The sequence below is a fragment of the Meriones unguiculatus genome, chromosome 9 (genome assembly GCF_030254825.1).
Source record: "Meriones unguiculatus strain TT.TT164.6M chromosome 9, Bangor_MerUng_6.1, whole genome shotgun sequence".
Classification (NCBI taxonomy): Eukaryota; Metazoa; Chordata; class Mammalia; order Rodentia; family Muridae; genus Meriones; species Meriones unguiculatus.
Window position 1 is genome coordinate 28,588,394 of NC_083357.1, and position 19,812 is coordinate 28,608,205.

The following is a 19,812-nucleotide window of genomic DNA, read 5'->3' on the forward strand; positions in this document are numbered from 1 at the left end:
TATTCACTCCTGTAAAACTCTCAAATAATTGGCATTCATTAACTCTGAGGGGGAGGTGTTAAGCAACTTTCAACAGTGTTTTGGTATGTTATCAATGTACTTTCTTGTTTATTTCATATTAACATTACCTTCTATGGGCCTGATGCTGGCTCTGTAATTACAAAGAAAGTAAGAAGAAAAAAAATCAACCTTTACTAGCCTTTTGTAAGCAGGTAAGTACAGTATTTTCCAGAAATATTTTTATGAATCCCTAGAAGATTGTTCACTAAAGAAAAGAAAAATGAAGGAAGAAAATGGAGGAAGAGAAAGAAAGGAGGCAAAAAAAAGATGGGAGAAAGAATTTGGGAATATGATGAAAAAAAAAACTCAAGAAATCCTTCTTATTACTTCATCTTTCTAACATACATTTTTGAATCCCCTAGAGACCCATTGTTTCCCAAACATATTTCCCATGGAAATTCTTCTTCTCCTTGCTAAGTAGCTGAGAGGATTTGTAAATCGTGGACTGTATCCTTTTAATATATTGGCCTTGAAACATTTCCTAGTCTAAAACAAAAAGTTTTATTCATAGGCATTGAAGCATAAGAAGTGATGTTTTTACCAACATTCTGAAGGATTAAGAATGTAGAACTGACAGCACTTTTCAAATGTCCCCACTTGAATGGTCTCCTAACTGATGAGAGTGTACAAAGCTCAGAAATGTTAAGCATTCTCTGGGAATTCATGGTTGATATTTATGGTGAGCTGGAAAAGAACAGGTAGAAGATGCTAACTCCCCCGGAAGTTCTGTATGAAACCCTTGGCGTTGGGAGAAGAAAGCGATGTTCACTGTCTAGGATCTAGAGTACCAGCTAAGAATTGCCAGTGGCCAGGCAGGCAGTGGGGCTGGGCTGCTAAACATTGTTCCTGGGCTCAAAATGTCTGCTTCCACAATGAGCTCTGACCAATAGCTAGTATGGGGGTGGGGGTGGGATGGGGGGTACCCACAAATTCAACCCTTTGAAGTCTGGGAACAACTGCCTAGTAAACACTGCCTTAGGCACATGGATTCCTAGTCTTGCCCTCAAGCTAGAGAAGAACAGAGAAGAGGCATCTGTGTGAAAAACCAGCAACGGAGCTCAAGTGGGATGGAGAGTAAAGTACTCATTTCATGTAACCCTTTGAGGCATGGGATCACTTGTCAAGCAGTTTCCAGCTTGGGCTTCTCCATTTCCTTCCCCAAATTGCAGAGTCATGCAGTTGGCCCTTCATTGGCATCGGGAGAAACCGGGTAAAGACAGTGTTGTTCACCATCCCCACCCCGACTCTTTAAGGAAAGCAGTCCCTTCATTTGCAATACTTTTCTGAAACAAAAATGTTCAAACACTGCTTTCAGTCAAGCACTACCTTCTTCAGGAGTTCATATGCAAAGCAGATAAAAGTCACTGAGATCATTGATACACGGGAGGAGCCTGAAACACCTATTCACTTCCGTTCTCTCCCTGCCAGGCAAAGGGCTTAAGCTATAACTACCGAACCATAGTGTGCCATCTGGAGCAACCCCTGGGGGCTCCAAGTCTCTCGGGAGGTATGTCCACTCCTCTGTTCTTGATAAAGAAGGAAAGTAAGCTTTGCCTCTCTGTTTCACGTTTGCACATTTACTGCTTGTCCACTCCCACAGAACGTCCTGCTCTCTGTCCCAGTAGCATCTAAGAGAAGTGTTTAGCTTGCAGTTTCAGCTCAACATTTGAATACTACGAAATGCCCTTCTTCTGTTGAGAATGTTCTCAAGAATAAGCAGGAATATATACGAGTTATTTTGTTTATGTAGAAGTCAATAAGCCACTGTCAGTGCTATGATCATAACCTTTGACTTGAGATGGGAGCCATTTGTCACTTCTAACTGGTCCAGTTTACTTACGAACATAAGGAAGATGTAAAGTCAAGCCTCAAAGTCAGTGGAACAAAAAAGATACATATGGATGACAAAAGAAAAGGACCTACTGAGCTGGTTGTCTGTTGAAAGATTTTTAATATTTAGTATTGATTTATATCTGAGTAAAGCAGCGGCTACTCCCTAACCAGCTATATAGCCAAATAACCACACAGAGAAACTAGAGCTCAGTGCTGCTCAATAATTATCCATCCTAAACCTCCAAGCTAGTATAGCTTCCTCCCATTCAAATTTCAGTTATGCCACTCATTATACTTGCTTTGTAGTCATATCCTAGGTCTGGTTTATTTCTTCTGGCTTATTTCCTGGACCTCTCCTCACAAATCCCATCTGTACTCTGACTTTTCTCCTCCCCTCCCCAGACCAGGATGTCCCACACTATTCTCCCCATTGCTCAGTATTGGCTGGCTGTCTTTATTGGCCATACACAGAACACATAGTGGCATGTTTACACAAACTTGAGACAGGAGATGCTTAGAATAAACATCACAATACAATGTCTGGACTGAAATCTGATAGTGGGACAGAGAACTCAGCATTTGAATCAACGAGGGTAAACTGTACATAGTCCACAAGAGCGTTATGCCGACAGTCAGACAAAGACTTCACTTAATATGATAATGTCAGTCAGAAAATTCTAGATAACATACAAGAGGTTCAAATGTTGCTTTTAGTAAATGCACCAAAATATGAACTTTCTCTACATCACCATATGTGCACATTTTTGCTTATACCACTAGGAGAGACGCTTGCTACGCTTGCTACTCAGCAATTTCTCATTTTACTACAGAACTGAGACATCTGCCACCTGGCCTCCCTTTTGGCCTGTGATTAAACCAAAAAAGTAATGCTTAACTGTTTTCTCATCTCCTGTAAAGTGTTATCAGGGTATGAAAGTGGTTTTGACACTGGAGGGTATGGGTTTCTGGATCTCGTATGCTCAGCATGTCCTTAATACACTGGTGTCAAGCAAGGCTGCTCATTTTAAGGTTCTTAATATATGTGAAGAACACCCACCAGAAGAATGAACACTAGAGTGTCGCACTTTTTTTGTCTTTAGAGGTAACTCCTCCAAAAATAACTTGTACTAGATCTTCATCTCAGAATCTGTATATTTGTTGCTTTTCTTCATTCTGAACAAGTGCTGGCAAATTAAAGAGGGAAAGATTTCTTTCAGCTCACAGTTACACAGAGTCTTGGTCATGCTCCCACCACTATGGATTTTGCTTTTTTTTTTTTTTTTTTTTTTTTTGTTCTCACCATGATGAACCAACACCCTATGAAGAGACAGTGATACCTATTTCCAAATATTGCAAATATTGCTGCAAGTGCTAAATGAGACATACATGCGGAATGCTTAGACCTGACATTCAGTAAGTTTTCTTCTAATATATTATTCTCGTGTTGTCATTAAATTAGTGTATCATCAAATTAGTGTAAGTTGGAAATTAGCTAGAGAGCAGAAAAGATAACTGATTAGCAAACATGTCCTTGAAGCAACAACATTTCTGAGACTATCCTTATCCCAGAACGAGAGCCTTCTCCACCCTCTCTCTTCACACATGCAAACATTAGAAGATATGCATATTTAAACATCTCACCTCGATTAACTTGTTTTTACTGCTCTGGTGTTCTTAGGAAGAATTATAATAGGACCTTTGTGTTTCTTTTGACACCCTCCCAGACCAGAAGAATGGAGAAACCTGACACAAGCTATTGGGGCAATTATTTAGCATCACCAGGGCAGGAGAGGGAGATTCAGCTTGAGCCATAAGATCCTGAAAACAGAGAACTCAAGGATGGGACATCCACAATAGTGAAAAGACAACCAGGAGCTGCTTAGTTGGCACTGAAGGGGCAGGTTTTCTTCCCCTTAAATGAGTGCAGCCCTTGCTCTCTGGATCCCCACTCCTCTTCAGAACATTTGAATAAGTTCAAGTAAAAAGGGACATTGTAGCATCTGGGGCTTAACACAGTATTACCAGCTTTTCAAGGGCCAAGATGGGAGATGAGCCTTTTCCTCAGATTCTTGCCCAGAGGTAGTAGAGATAAACACTTTTTTTTCCCTCCCTACTATTGAGACAATGGGAAAAAGACAAGTAGTGAAGACTGTGTTATTTTCATCTTGTGTTCATGAAATGCTGTGTCTATTCTTGGAACTTTGTTATTGTTTCTCATTACCAAGTATTTTCACTCTGTTTGGATAAAGCTTCAGACACTGTAGGTCTATAACGTCTCATTTTAACACTGTACCTTAAACTGAAATGTTTTATGACAAGAGTTGGTGCTGCCAGTTTAGAAGATTAAGTCAGCCCCAGCCAGACCCCTTGCTCTGCCACCTAGTGGATAGGGAAGTTGTAAGCTCCTGTCAAAAAGCTGCATGGTGAGCCCTGCTGGACCTGCAGCTTTCTCAATGTGGAAATGAAACTTCGCAGTGTGCCAGGGACCATTCACTTAGATAATGCAAATTAGGTGTGTAGATTAGTAGAAGTCAGATGTATCACAAATTATGCTGTTGTTGTTGTTATTACCAATGGAGTCTTGTGCAAGGAGTTGGCAAGAGGGCTCAGTTATACAACAAAAACAAGACAGAGCACTATTTTGCAATATTTGTAGACAATATTGTAGAGATTACAGAAAATGATACAAATATGCACACTGGCTGACAGCCTGGGAGGGGACAAATAAGAAGTAAGTGAATGTCAAGTTAATCTGCCTCTCACTGCTCTCCTCCCAACTATAAGGCTTCTAAAGTAGAGCTGCTGCCGCGCTTCCCTAAGAGGAGAGTGGTGGTGGCAAGGCAGGTGCCTTGGTTTGAATTTCTCCCAACACATGGTGAGAAAAATTTGTGAGTGCAAGTAGTTTCCTTGGCAGAGGATCACAGGAAATGCCTAAGAGGCAGAGGACGTGAGACAAGGGACAGACACATTGCCCCCATAGGCCACTTGGGTAACAGAGACTGTGGAGAACTGTGGACAACACGTCTCAGCAGGACTGGAATCACACAGGCGATAGAGCTTTAGATCCTCTAACCACTTCTGTTGGTCCCTGGCCAAAAGCTAGGCCTGCAGATCTTGTACCACTTGCAGGTCAGGAAAGCCACCAGGAAAGCCTGAACACTAGCATTAAAAAGCCATCACTTTGGATTGTAAAGGTAGAAATCATTTAATTACAGAGATCTGGGTGAGTACCCAATAGCCTTCAGTATCTTTTTGTTTGTTTGTTTGTTTAGCCTTCAGTATATATATATATTTTTTTTTACATAAAGCAGCCATTTAATTAATGAAACCAACTTTACAGCGAAACATCTCTTCCCTTTATATTTATAGACAGTTAGTGCTCAGTCAGAGAACCAATGTGTTCTGGTGGATAAGCCTTCAGTATATTAATGAGACTTTTCAGTCATTAGCCTAGAGCTGTGAGTGTCCCATCCTGTATTATGGATTCATTCTATCAATATGTGTTTATTGAGCCATTTTAAAGTCCACTTATTATATATTAATTTGCTTAGTAAAGTAATTTCTAAATTACTCTATCATGAAATTTACAACCAGGGCAAGATGAAATATAGGTGTGTTTATATATATGTATGTGTGTACATACACTTTTATCATTAGATTTCATGAAGAAAATGAGAATTATACAGAAATATAAGTAAGTGCTGGTGCGGACTGAGTGGTCCATTCGCTCTTCAATAGAGTGCTGAAGAAGGGCTTACAATGGATACATTTAAAGCAGCCCAGATAAGAGAAGAAAGAATGAGCTGTTCCTTGAGGAAGACTGAAGGAAACACAAAGTATGGCAGGAACAATGCCCATAAAAACAAGAGAAGTGGTTAAGAAGTTTAAAGGGTCGAGGGAGAAGTGATATCATTTGAGGTTATCTGGTTGTGCTGATGTAATTATGTATGAGTGCAGACCGGAAAGCTATGAGGGAGTTCTCGGAGACAGCTGAAGTGCACCGTGCAGGGGAAGAGCTGTGCAGGGCAGAGAAGCCCGCGGTCTAATGTAGGAAAGAGCCAGGAACAAGCAAGGGAATGTGTGCTCGCTTGATTGGGAGGCAAAAGGCAAGAGATGAAGACAGAGACAGAGACTGGTAGAAACTTTGAGATTTTATTCTGATTGAAATGGGGTCAAGGATCTGAGCATTGAGTGGATCTGGCTATACAAACAGATATCAGAACTGATGGTAACACAGCCGTAGAGTCAAGAATAGTGAAGAAGAAGTTACAGTGATCAGGGAGGAGGCAGTGGAGAGGGTGAAGCTGCCATATCGTGTGTCTCTGCATTGTCTTCCACACCTAACCTATGACGGTAGTATGAGTCTACAAAGTAGCCTGTTTATCAACTTTTCCCATGACTTTTTCTGGTAGCATTGTATTGTGTTGATCCATATGGGAAACAATTTCATTATTTTAAGTTTTTATTCCTGGTGTTGGTTTGTGGGATCCTCTGGAGGTCATTAAGGCTCAGAACTGGATGACAGGTTTAGTGCTGCTTGAAAACACCAGCAGTTAGGCAGCTGACTTGTAGTGAATGATGAAGAGACACAGTCCCATTGAGTCATATTTGTGAATGCATTTCTGAAGGCCTGATAGCATTGAGGCATTTATGAAGTAAAAAAATATCCACTCTAAGGGTTATGGTTTTGAACTTTACCAGTTAGAGTTTATTCTGAAAAATGGAACTCACCTCAGGTGGCTTGGCTTTGAAAAGGTCAATATAGGGAAGTAACTTGCAAGAAATATTTGATCAGTGTGCTCCACAGTCTTTGGCCCCCTGGTCCCATTTGTTTGGCTCTGAAGTGAAACTGAAGGTGGTTTAGCAGGACTCTGTGGGAGATGAGGCTCCTCACCTTATGGTATCCAGGAAGGAGAGAGATAGCAGGGGACTGGCACAGTAAAGGTGAGCCACCAGAGACTACTGCCTCCAGCTGGGCTCTGGTACTTCGGTTTCTACCATGTCTTTAAATACTGCCCTCTGGTGGGTACCTAACCTTCAGCACATGTGTGTAAAGGGAACATTGTGTATTCAATCATAACAATAAAAATTAGAATCTTCAAGCATCTAGAAAGAGCAGCTGTAGAAGCCATTGCCATCCCTAAGACTAGAAGAGGGCTGGACAAATTAAGGTCTAACAATAAAATCCATCCAGCCCATAACTTCTTTTAATATGCTATCTAAGAATGGCTTGTATTTTTAAATGGTTATTTTTTTTTAATGCTGTTAGTGTTCATTGTCAACTTGACAGACAATGGAACCACCTAAGAGACAAGCCTCAGGACACCTCTATGAGGGACTGTGTAGATTAAAGTTAGCCTCTGAGAATGATTGCCAGAGATTGATTAGGCTATTGTGGTAGAAAGACCTACACATTGTAGGGGGCACCATTTCCTGGTTAGGTACCCTGGACTATAAATGGACAAAGTGACTCAAGCACTAGAATTCATCACAGCTTCTTGGTCATAGAAGCCAGGTGACCAGCTGCTTTAATTCCTGTAGCTTTGACTTCAAGACATGATGGACTATAGCCTTGAACTGTGATCCAAAACAACACTTCTCCTTAGGTTACTTCTGTTAAGCTATTTTAACACAGCAAGAAAGAAAAGCAACTCACACACCCTCTAAACACCCATCAGTTAGCTTCAATTTTGCCTCTTGGACTATAAAGCCTAGACTACTTAATATCTGGCTTTAAAAAATGATTAGTGACCTTTAGACAAGACTCATAAAAGGAGGCAGAAGTAGCCTTAGTAGTTTGTGCACAAGACGGGGCTTGTCTGGTTGAATTTGTTTCTATAGCAATAGGAGACGCGGAGAAAGGAGAGATACAAGTGAAGACAGGCAGAGTCTCTGTGTAAGCCTCAATTTCCTTGTCTATAGGAGGAGAATTTCATGAGTCTGATTGAGAATTTTTTTTCCCTAAAAGTTGAACTAGTTTTCTAATTCAGAAACAGAGGAAAACTCCGATAGTGCACCAGATACCATCAGAAGGCAATGGACGGGTGCAGTAAAAGGACTCTTCCATTGTGTCTCAGAAGATTTGCTCTGGTATTTGCCCTACTGAGGTAGAGTCTGAACTGGCTTTTAAACATCACGATCAGAGCATGTGCTGGCAATGAAGGCAGCTGCAATCAAGGCAGCTCTTTCTGTTGGCGTCCTACAGAGAGGTGACAAGCTGAAGAGATTAAATCAATGCACAGTGAGCAAATCCTTTATAGCATTCTCTGTCTCATTGTGTGGGATTTAGTAACGCAGGTGTGGGAAGGGCAGCAGCAAGAACCTAATGACCTGAGTGAAGCTCTGTGTCCTGGGAGAACACAAGCATAGCTTTTGTCTTAGCGTTTCTATTGCTGTGATACACCATGAGCAAATACAACTTGGGGAGAAAAGGGTTTATTTCGGCTTGGAACTCTCAGGCCACGCCCCAACACTGAGGGAAGTCAGGGAAGGAGCTTCAGGCAAGAACCCAGAGGCAGAAACAGAAGCAGAGGTCATGGAGAAGTGTTCCTTCCTGGCTTGCTCCTCCTGGCTTGTTCAGTACACTTTCTTGTAACACCAGGTCCACCAAGCCCAGGGGTACGTCCCAAATCAATCATCAGCAATCAATCAATCAATCAATCAATCAATAAATGTAAAAAATGCACCATAGGTTTGTCCACAGACCAATCTGTTGGACAAGCATCTTCTCAGTTGAAGTTCCTTCTTTCCAAATACCTCTAGTTTGTGTCAAGTTGACGTAAAACTAGTCAGAACACTTGTTCAAAGCTGGAAAATTAACTCTTCTAGTTTTCCCTCACAATTTTATTCTTTCTAAAATAGGGATGGGGCATGGAACTTTGAGTTGCTTATAAAACGGAAAAGAAAGTTAGCTACAACAAGGTTCAATAAACATCAGAGGAAGGCACCGTCACACTCATATCTATACATTGTATTATAGCTCTTGAAAATGTACGTGCCTGCTCCATGGTCTCATGAATCTGAATCTCTCCTTTTTAATCACCTGGAAAGTGAAATGTTCAAACTTTATATCCCTTCCAAAGTAGAACTAGAAGTCACACGATGTATCCTATGAGGTAAAGCTAGTGTCAGTTGAGCACAGGGACCTGTATTCCCTTCTTTTATGACCCCAGTCCATCTTTCTTTTTTTTTTCCTTTTTTAAAATTATCATTTATTAGAATTTATTCAATATGTATCCTGAATGTGGCCCCCTCCCTGTCTCCTCCCAATCTCAGCCTCCATCCATCTTCTCCTCCTATACCCCTCCCCTAGTCCACTGATAGGTGAGGTCTTCCTCCCCTTCTATTTGACCCTAGCCTAACAGGTCTCATCAGTACTGGTTGCATTGCTTACCTCTGTGGCCTGGCATGGCTGAACCCCACAAGGGGAGATAATCAGAGAGCCTGTCACTGAGAGAAAGCCCCTGCTCCCCTTACTAAGGAACCCACTTGGAGACTGAGTCTATAGAGTACATCTGAGCAAGGGTTTTAGGTCTTCTTCATGCATTGTCCTTGGTTGGAGTATCTTTAGCTCTGTTAGTCTCCTTTTGAAGCTCCTGTCCCCTCCAGGTCTTTCTATCTCCCCCTTCTTTCATAAGATTCCCTGCACTTTACCCAAAGTTTGGCTCCGAGTCTCAGCTTCTGCTTCGTTACCTCCATCAGCAGAGTCTTTCAGAGACCCTCTGTGGTAGGCTCCTGTCATGTTCCCTGTCTTCTCCTGCTTCCGATGCCTATCACATTTGTCCTTCTGAATGAGGATTGAACATCTTCCTTCTCTAGAGTCTTCCTTGTTGTTTAGCATCTTTAGGAGTATAGATTGTAGTATGATTATCCTGTATTATATGGCTAATATCCACTTATGAGTGAGTATATCCCATGTGTGTCTTTCTGCTTCTGGACCCCAATCCATCTTGAACTGCATTTTTTCAGAGGCTTCCGGCTCAAAGGTAGAGGATGTGACTATTCAAGAAGATTGTTCACTAGATGCCAGATCTGAAATGCAAAGACATCCGAATTGAGGATCACAAACAACATGGGAACTAACATTAATATTCCCATTTCCCCTTGCAGAACCCATTGTAGGGATTCAGAGGTTCTGGATCTAGGTTAATTCTCAGTTTGAGGGTCAGGACTCCCTACCTGCCTCATATTCCATAGAATGCCTGCTTTGAAAAATAAAATAAAATAAATTTAAAAAAAGGAAACACTACCATTCCACTGCAGACTCACTTCAGCAGACTCACCTCAGCAGCGTCACTGTGGGGCCCAAAACTAGCACCTTAATGAACAGGTGAGTAATGCTGAACACAGGAACAAGGAGTTGTTACCCAGAAAGGAGGAAGTACAGCTTCTGCTTGCCAAAGTCTCGTATTTCACATTAATATCGATGGACTTTAAAAAACAGATTATACTTTATGCAAACACCCACTTTAGCATAGTTAACATGACAAAACAGAAATAGAAAAGTACCATGAGTAAGCAAGTGGACATTACTGTCTTTTAATATTCCAAAGTCATCTATTTTCACTTATATCACTATTAGAATCAAAGGAACCTTGAAATCAACAGGAAATCAAACAGCATCTTAAATGTGGTAGTAATAGGCATACTGCAGCTATAGCTTCCGGCTCCCACCGCTTGCTTTTGAGCATGTCCCTTAGCAAAGACTGAAGTGCTAGTTGCCTTTTACCCCAGCCCAACTTGACTTGTGGGTAAAGTCAGAAAGAGGACATGTGTGAATCCTTTTGTTTTATGCCGGCGTGTAAATAATTATTGGTAACTTTAGTATGGTTGTTCCTTGATATCACAGGAACACTGTAACAGTCAAAGCACTTATTTTTACTTCCTTTTCATGGATTATCAGTGATAAACTTTATTTGAAACTACAGAACAAGTAAATAGTTTTCATTGGTGTCACAGTAATGTTTACCATCCCGTCTAATTCTTTTCTGATAGCGTGAAATAATGATGACCTATCTTCATCACCACTGTCATCGAATAAAAGAAACATGGACGTTTTGCTGCATACCATGAGCTGTCACATATACCATGGCCGTTTGTAGCAATGATATAACTGTGGGCTCGCCACTCTGCCCTTTATTTGTGGTGTATGGAGGATGCACAAATTGACATAGTTAACAAGCACGGGAGCAAGCTTCAAGCAGATGTGTTTAGCTCACCCAGAGCAGTTAAAGGCCATATTATTGGCCACCAGGGGATTGTAAAGAGATGCTATCAGCTGGCAAGTCTTCCTGGATGGTTCGTGCCTTACCCCCAAGTTTACAGTCTGCTGTCCTCAGCAGACAGGTGGTGGAATGGCTCAGAGCCACTGTGCTCCTGAGGACTAAGAATTGCTGGCATTTGTTTTCTAATTGCTTTTCTGGGTCAATCAAGAAACTATGAGGGAAAAACAACTCCAGCTTAGGGGTGAAATGATTGCCCTTTTTCCCTTTTTGCAGCTGGCTGGAAATGAATGAGCTGTTGTTGATGTGGTCGATGGAACTGTATGCTTCATTTTGAAAAACTCCGTACCACAATGGTGAATGTCAATTAAAGACTGGGACTTAAGGAGTTACACAAATACATGTTTTCTAAAATCAAGTGCTTTGCAGGGTTCACTACAGGTGTATATTCTCTTTTTCTTGGCAAAGGCATGGATAGTGGAGGGAAGACAGCATGAGCTGAGGGGGCCCCCAACTCTAATCCAGGAACACGAGCACCATTGATTGCAGAGAACATTTAGCTATAATATCCCTTCAGCTTAGTGCTGAAATATGAAAGCCACATTTCCAAGTCGAGAGTTGAGGCCTCTTCCAAGATGTGTTTGATTAGCTTTTGATCTTTAAAACTTAGCTGTGATTGACGCACCAAAATCTCTATGTATGGGTTTTGTTTTAGGAAATGTAGAAGGGATTTCATCTTCTACTTGTGTCTCTCACCATCTTCTATTTCATCCTCCCAAACAGTTATATCCTTTTTATTAGAAACAACAGCATTTGTTTCTACTTTAAAATTCCTATTGCAAAACAATAAGAGACAATAAGACAATCAGTGGTGGCCAGGAATGGGGAGTGGGTGGGAGAAATGAATAAACAGGACAGAAAGAATTGTGTGTTTGTGAGTGCGAGATCACACATGCGCGCGCGCACACACACACACACACACACACAGGTGTATGGAGGCCAGAGGACAACCTCAGATGCCCCTATGAAGGTTCTACTGTCATTATTTTTAATCATCTCTGTGGCCTGGAGCTCACCTCTTAGGCAAGGCTGTCTGGCCAGTAGACAACCGGGTGTTTGTCCCTGCTCCACCAACGCTGGGCTCACAGGAGTGCACCCCAGGGCCCGGCATTGTTTATGTGGCTTCCTCATGCTGAGGAGTCCCTGTGCTTTAGCACCAGAGCCACCTTCTCAACCCCACAAAGGATTTTTAAGACAGTTGGAAATACATCGTGTGAGGCCAGGATGGTGCACACATATCATAATGTGTATTTCTCCAAGCTGTCCGTCAAAAGCCAAGAGTAAGCCCTAGTTTATAAGCTTTGGACCCACGTGACAATGACACATGAATGCAAATCCATCAGTTGCAATAGGTGGAAGATGGAACTTTAGTGGAAGACGCTAAAAAAAAATGGAAGAGGCTTGTTTTGCATGTGTAAGAGAGAAATAAGACGTCTTTGTACACTTCTCTTGACTTTACCATGGACCTAACACTACCCAAAACACCTGAACAAAGTCTCATAAGAAATGAAGTAGAGCATTGGCACTCACCTGAGCACTTCTCTGAGGAAATCACCTCAGTATTATTATGCTTCCTTTTTACACACTCAAGTTATGCAAAACAGTTCTGTTATAATTATGATATTGCAAATTAATTTTTGCTTATTTACAAGTTACGAATGTCTTTTCACATCCACATCTACCGTCTATATTGGCTCACAACTAGACCATTACTTTTTTGTATAGCTGTAACCATAATCAGTGGAGCCAGCTGCCTTCTGATATACATTTTGGTTGTTTTAGTTTTTCACTATTACAAATAAGGCTACCACCAAGATTTTCTGTAATTTCACATCTAAGGTGAAATTACTGCAAAAACATGCCTAACTTACATTTTTTCGAATTTTGCTAAATTCTTTAAATGTTTGTATGCCTAGTAGAGATATGTGAAAGTGCCTGTTTCCTTATATTGTTCTCAATAAAGAACCCCATAAGTACATTTATTTATTAGCATGAACGAACACACTGTTATCTAATCATCAGGCATTTGTATTCCTGGCAAAAATGCTGTGTGTGTGCATGTGTGAGGACTGTAAAGCACATGATTGTGTGTGTGCATGTGGATGTGCACCTGCAACAGTGCATGTGTGGAGGTCAGAGGTCAGCCTTAGGGGTTGTTTCCTGCCTTCTACCTTGTTTGAGACAGGATCTTTTGTTCACTGCTGTGCACACCAGGTAGCTGACCCTTGAGCTTCTGGGAATTAAAATAGCTGCCTCCCATCTTGCAGGGATTACAAACATGATCTACTTCATCTGACTTTATGTGGGTCCTTGGGATCTGAACTCGGGCACTCATGGAAAGCATTTTAACCAGTGAGACACCTGCTCACCTCAATGTCAAAGTTTTTGCTTTTTTTTAGTAGCCAGATCTACCTTATCGTTTATTCTCCAATGCACCCCTAGAGATTTGCTAATTGAGACAACCTTACAGTATGGCGGCAGCACTGCACTTAGCAATGCAGGCCGTGAGGATGAAGGAGGAGTGGGCTCTCTTTGTAGGAGTATCTTCCTTTTAAAGGACAGATTGACATTAATGAAACTGAGTCACAGAATTTACACTGCACCTCTAGGACTTACAGTGAGATTAGCATTAAGCGGGAATGTGCATTAATGTTGCTGCACTCATTACTCAATATGACCGTCACAGAGAGCCACACGGCAGATAGTTAGCATAAAACCCTGTTAATCTTCTGTAATGACAAGGAAGTCTGTAACAAATTGCCCAAATTAACAAATTATATTTACACAGTGTAAGGTAACATTTTGAGAATTTATAGATCACATTAATTTACTTTGTGATGTTCTTAACACATTTTGTGTTGGCATTAAAATGAGTTTATGGATGTATGGATTCCTCTTCCCTCACAGTTAAAAATGTGCTGTGAAAGAATCTGTCTTTGGGGTGCATTTCAATAATTTATTATTATTTATATCTAGATTTTGGTATATTGCTTGCCAAAATAAGAAGAGATTGGTTTCTTCGATCTTTTTGTAAGTCCACACAGCAGTTGTCAAGAAAGAGTTAATGCCACAGATAAAATGCCATTAAATATGATTATTTTTGTTGTTGCTGTGAAGCAGTCTTAGATGGACATGAACCTTAACACTTCCAAATCTAAAATTATTACTCTTATTACCATGGTCTTTAGAGAGAGAATTCAGACCTTCCTGAAATTGTTCTGTAAAGAATGATAAAGTTTAATGTTTGCTTTATGCAGATAAAAATGCAAAGCATCAATATCCCATGTTGGAACGAAGAGTGCCACAGACGAAATGAATGTAAATGACTTACATTGCACAAGATGAAATGAGAATGTGGTGGGATCCTTCTCAGCCCAGATCATCACAGCTGCCACATGACTGTGTCTCTAGTTTTAAAAAATCACTCCAATTTCACCCAAATGCTTCTGGCCACATAAACAGTGTGTCTCTGCCACTTTCTATAATGCTTCCTGGAAGAGAGATACAATCAGGAGTAAAAATGGCACTCTCAGCGCTCTTCCTTCAGAGTCTTCCTGCACATCGGCAGGCGTTGTTGGGGGCACACTGACTGACCTTTGGGCCCCCTCCATTCTCCCCGTACGGTCAGGAACCGTCTGCCAAGTGTGCAGTTGGAGGGGGAGAGGCCTGCCCTGTGCTGCAGATTTGGCTTATGCCCAGCCCCACGTTTGGGTCCTGGGGGCCCCATCCGTTCTTTCTCATTAGATGTGAGGTGAGGCCTTAGCCAGTCAATGGCTTATAAATAACTTGTGGCACAAAGAGACCCATTTACTTGTTCCACACAGGCTTTGAATGTGCTGGGAGCTGTTCTTGGTGCTGAAGCGACCTTAGTGTGTGTCTCACTGAATTGAGGGGAGTGGAGAGTGGCAAAAAGCGAATAAGCAAATGGCCATGATTCCGCCCCTTGCCATAGACGCAATGGCAAAAATTACACAGTGAAATGGAGAGAAACTGAGAACAGAGGCAGAGAGGACTTGAGAGCTGAATTACAAGAAGGGTGAAGCAGGCAGGTGAAAAGTTCATGGAGACAGAACAGGGGGGGTGGGGTAAGGATGGGGAAGGATGGAACGAAAAGGAACTGAGAGGGGGAAATCATGTCAGGAACGCAGTGGTAAGAGCTGAGTAGGCTGCATTGAGGAGGCGGGCCCAGTAGCACGAGGCCTCATGGAACTCCGAAGGTGCTTCAGTTTATTCTAGGTGGAATGAATATCACTGTCTTCAGTTAGGGGTGTGGTGTGATCTGGTTTAAATATTTTACGAGTCTTTTTAGCTGCTATGTGAAAAATATATTTTTCAGTGAGATATCAGTTAAACGGCTGTAGCTGTTTAGGTTGGGGTGGTGGTAGCTTAAGTATGGTTTTAAGAGTTCAAAGGGGTAGGATTGCCAATGATTAGGACATATTTAAAAGCATGAGCCACAAAACTGCTTAGTAGAGAGTATCTGGAAAGAAAGAGGGTTTGTGTCTAGAGCCTGGGAGATGGTGGTGGGAATCAGTGGGGAGCATTGGCTGGCTTTTCCGTCGTGCACAGGTGAAATTACAGGATTTGTCAGATGCAGCAATCTGTTCCCTTGCTGTTTTCAATAGCAAGTGCCCCGTTGTAAAAAACTGTACTGTACAACCAGACTTTATCTTCGGGAGGGAGCAGGCAGGTGGAGAAAACTGCACTTTCCTACGTGACTGGAGTGAAGGCTTCCAGAAAAGCAGAACCACAGAGCTTTGGATCAGAAAGGAAAGCAGTGCAGAAAGGAAAGTGCCAGAGGAGCAGGATTGGAGCCGAGGTTAATCCTTAGAGTGATCTTTGTCTTTGTTACTTTCTCGCTCTGGGCATGTATCTTTACAGACATGCTCTCTCTTGATATAACTAGAATGCTTCTCCTAACATGCTAGGCTAATTATCATGAATAAGCAGGGTCATTGAGTGCACAAAGATATGTAACAAAACACCATGGTCTGCAAGCTCACGGTTTGGGGAAAAGCAAAACTAATACTGCAAAGAACTGTTATGGGACTTCAAAAGGATACAGTAAGGACAATAAAATACTGGGATTAAATATTTTCAGTAATCAAACAACAGACAAAATATATAATTGAGCCATTGGAATTTACATTAAGAGAAAATTCATATGGCATTGTATAAGGTATCAAGTTTGCCAAATTTTGCTCCTGCTATTTACTATATCTGCCTACCATGGGAACTTTCAGTTACTTAACATTTTTATTTGGTTAGATTGACTTTTGTCAGTTATATACAAACTCTATATCTGTCAGCCATCTCACAGTCGCTGGGGCTTCACATGTCAGGACTGGAAATGCTGGCGTTACAGCAAGAGGAGTCAGGCTCCTTCAGATCTTGTTCCTTCACCTAACAATCACAGATTCTTGGTCACTTGCCCTCTTTACCCTCTGCAACAATGGAGGAGTCTGTACATGTCAGCCATCCCAGCGGAATGGTACATCTGTCACATGGGCAGACTTGACATTGGCACATCATTATCATCCAAAGTATGCAGCTAACAACAACAATGACGCTAGGTAATGGCTAGTCTTCGACATTTCAGTGTATAATGACATTTACCCACTTGTATACCTCCACTGTATTATTTTCATTGCCTTAAAACTTTGTTGTTCTCTACCATTTTCTCATTTCCCTGTCCCTTGTAATCATTATTTTAAAATTTTACTCAGCTTACATTTTTGCCTTTCCCACAGTAAGTGGCATCCTGAAAAGGAAGCTTTCAGCCTGGCTTCTTTCACTTAGCAATGTGCACTTAATGTTCTGTTCTGGTGCGTACCTTGTGGTGGTCCATCAGCTCTTCTTACCACTGTTTCATTGTCTGGATGGTCTGCAGTTGTCAGTTAACAGCTCTGTTGCTTCCAAGTCTTGGGAACTATGAATGGCATTATTGTAAATACCCCTATGTAGACTTTTTTTTTAAAGGCACTCTAGCAAAGTTTTATTAAGGAGAACTTTCCTGGTTTACTTTTCACTGCTTTACTGTTCTGGCATGCTTCTAAGAATTTAAGACTCCCCTGGGATAATGATAGCCAGTGTGCATACTCTCACATTTTCTACACACTGTGCCCAAGTCAATATTATTGCCACTGTAGTGACAGACACCAGTTTCAGCTCACATGGCCTAGTATTCTATTTCAGATTTCCTCAAAGCTGGGCAGTTGGTGAGGATAACCATTTTGCTCTGCCTTGTCTGGTCATCTTCACAGTCTGTTTGTATCCCAGCAAATACTTCCCACTTTTCACAACAAGTTGGAGCCTAGCGTTAATTGACTCCAGAGACTTTTTGGACTTGGTACTCCAACCAAGGACCATTCGTGGAAATAGCCTAGAACCCCTGCACAGATGTAGCCCATGGCAACTCAGTCTCCAAGTGGGTTCCCTAGTAAGGGCTGTCTCTGACATGAACTCAGTGGCTGGCTCTTTGATCATCTCTCCCTGAGAGGGGAGCAGCCTTATCAGGCCGCAGAGGAAAACAATGCAGCCAGTCCTGATGAGACCTGATAGGCTAGGGTCAGAGGGAAGGGGAGGAGGTCCTTTCCTATCAGTGGACTCATGGAGGGGCATGGGAGAAGAAGGTGGAGGGAGAGGACTACAGCTGGGATACAAAGTGAATAAATTGCAATAAAAATAAATAAATAAAAACTTTTGTACAAAAAATAAAAAATAAAAAACCCCATGTGCAGAGTTTTATTGAAACATGTTTTCAGGTCCTTTTGGCTGATACCAAGGATACAATATCTGAGTCGTGCTATAAGAATAATCACAGAACCATGTTCTAAAATGGCCAACATATTTTTAATTTTTTTTCATTATACATAAAAGAGAGCAGCTATTGCCAAACATACTTAACAGCTGGTGCTGGCCAGTTAATCGGTGCACAGTGGTAATGATTGTCATTTCAGTTTACAGTTCCTTGATGACATGTGAAGTTGAACATTTTTGTTATACTTGTTTGCCATGTTTACATCTTCTTTGATGGGGTGTCTATTAAGATCTTTGCTCAATTTTTATTAAGTTGTTTGTTCACTTCTCTTTGAAGTGGAAAAGACCTTTAGATGGATGTATCAATTTTCTTCACATGTTTTTTGCAAACCTTTTCTCTGAGTCTGTGGCCTATTCTCTTGAGAATTGAGTAGCTCAGACACTGACAAAATATTGTGAACTTTCTCATAATGGTACAATATAAATTGGCCATTTTTAACTGAAATTAACAATAATGTTCTTTACAGAATTTTAATCTCAATTGCTTTTGTAGGAGGAGTTACATTCTAGCTTATTATTTTGTAGTAAGACACAATTTTAAAATGCTAGAATTTGGTAACCTGTTCTAGTTTTGATAAATTTTGTTTGTACCTTCTGTTATTATACTAATTTACAACACAAAGCACTTAAAATGTTGTTTCTATGTGATTAAAATGAGTTGAAGAGCACAGTACCTATCCACACCAAAGGAACAAACACACAAACAGAAAACATTGTAATCTTGTTATTAATCGGTCACTGTTTGGTGACAAACATAAAAAGAATCACAGATTATTTAATTATCAAAGACATTTTGATTAATTTATTTGAGTCTAGTGTTGCTTATAATAACGTCACCATGGCTGACAATAATATAGCCTGTAGACAGAATGCTCGGTGCAATATTCCATGGTAGTTTAGTAATCCGGTGGGTGTTTCTTGAAATGAGCTGATGTAAATCGTATTTCTCAATCTCTATAGTGTGGGTGTGGAGGTCATAGGACAACATTGAGTATCAGTCCTTGCGTTTCACCTTGTTTTGCCAAAGAGTACTCCAGGTTACGTGGCTGGTGATCTTCTGGGGACTCTCCTATTTCAGTCTCCCATCTTGCCACAGAAGCAGTGTGATTCCATAAGTGCATTATCATGCCTGGCTATGTATGGATTCTGAGGATTTGAACTCAAGTCTCCAGGCTTACATGCTTCTTCCCACTCTGCTCCTAAAAGAATGACTTTTAAGTTAACAATTGCAAATTCATTATTGAAATGAAAACATTTTACAAAATAATATATTAGTTATGCTTTAAATTCTTATTTATATGCATGTTCCCATGTAGTATTCAGGTTTTAGGGAATAGCATAACACAAGGAGCCTTCTGACATGAACTTAGTGGCTGGCTCTTTGACAGCCTCCCCCTGAGTGGGGAGCAGCCTTGCCAGAACACAGAGGAGGACATTGCAGCCAGTTCTGATGAGACCTGATAAGCTAGTGTCAGATGGAAGGGGAGGAGGATCTCCCCTATCAGTGGACTTGGAGAGGGGCATGGGAGGAGATGAGGGAGGGAAGGTGGGATTGGAAGGGAATGAGGGAAGGGGCTACAGATGGGATTCAAAGTGAATAAACTGTAATTAATATAAAAATAATTTAATTAAAAAAAACAAGGAGCCCTGGGCAATTATATATATATGTGTGTCTATATCATATACACACATATATACATAATTTTTCTGCTGATCTGACTTTAATTTTCATTTTTTACAATAAAGACATCCCAGAGATTACTCCTGTACAGTTTATTTCTACTGAACTTAGACCAATTCTACCTGTCTCTCTCATTTC

General features: G+C 41.1%; 1 protein-coding gene across 2 annotated transcripts in view; it reads left to right on the forward strand.

Moving 5' to 3' along the window:
* Positions 1-19,812, forward strand: part of Synpr (synaptoporin) — a 325,062-nt gene that overhangs the window by 205,939 nt on the left and 99,311 nt on the right. The window lies entirely within an intron of this gene.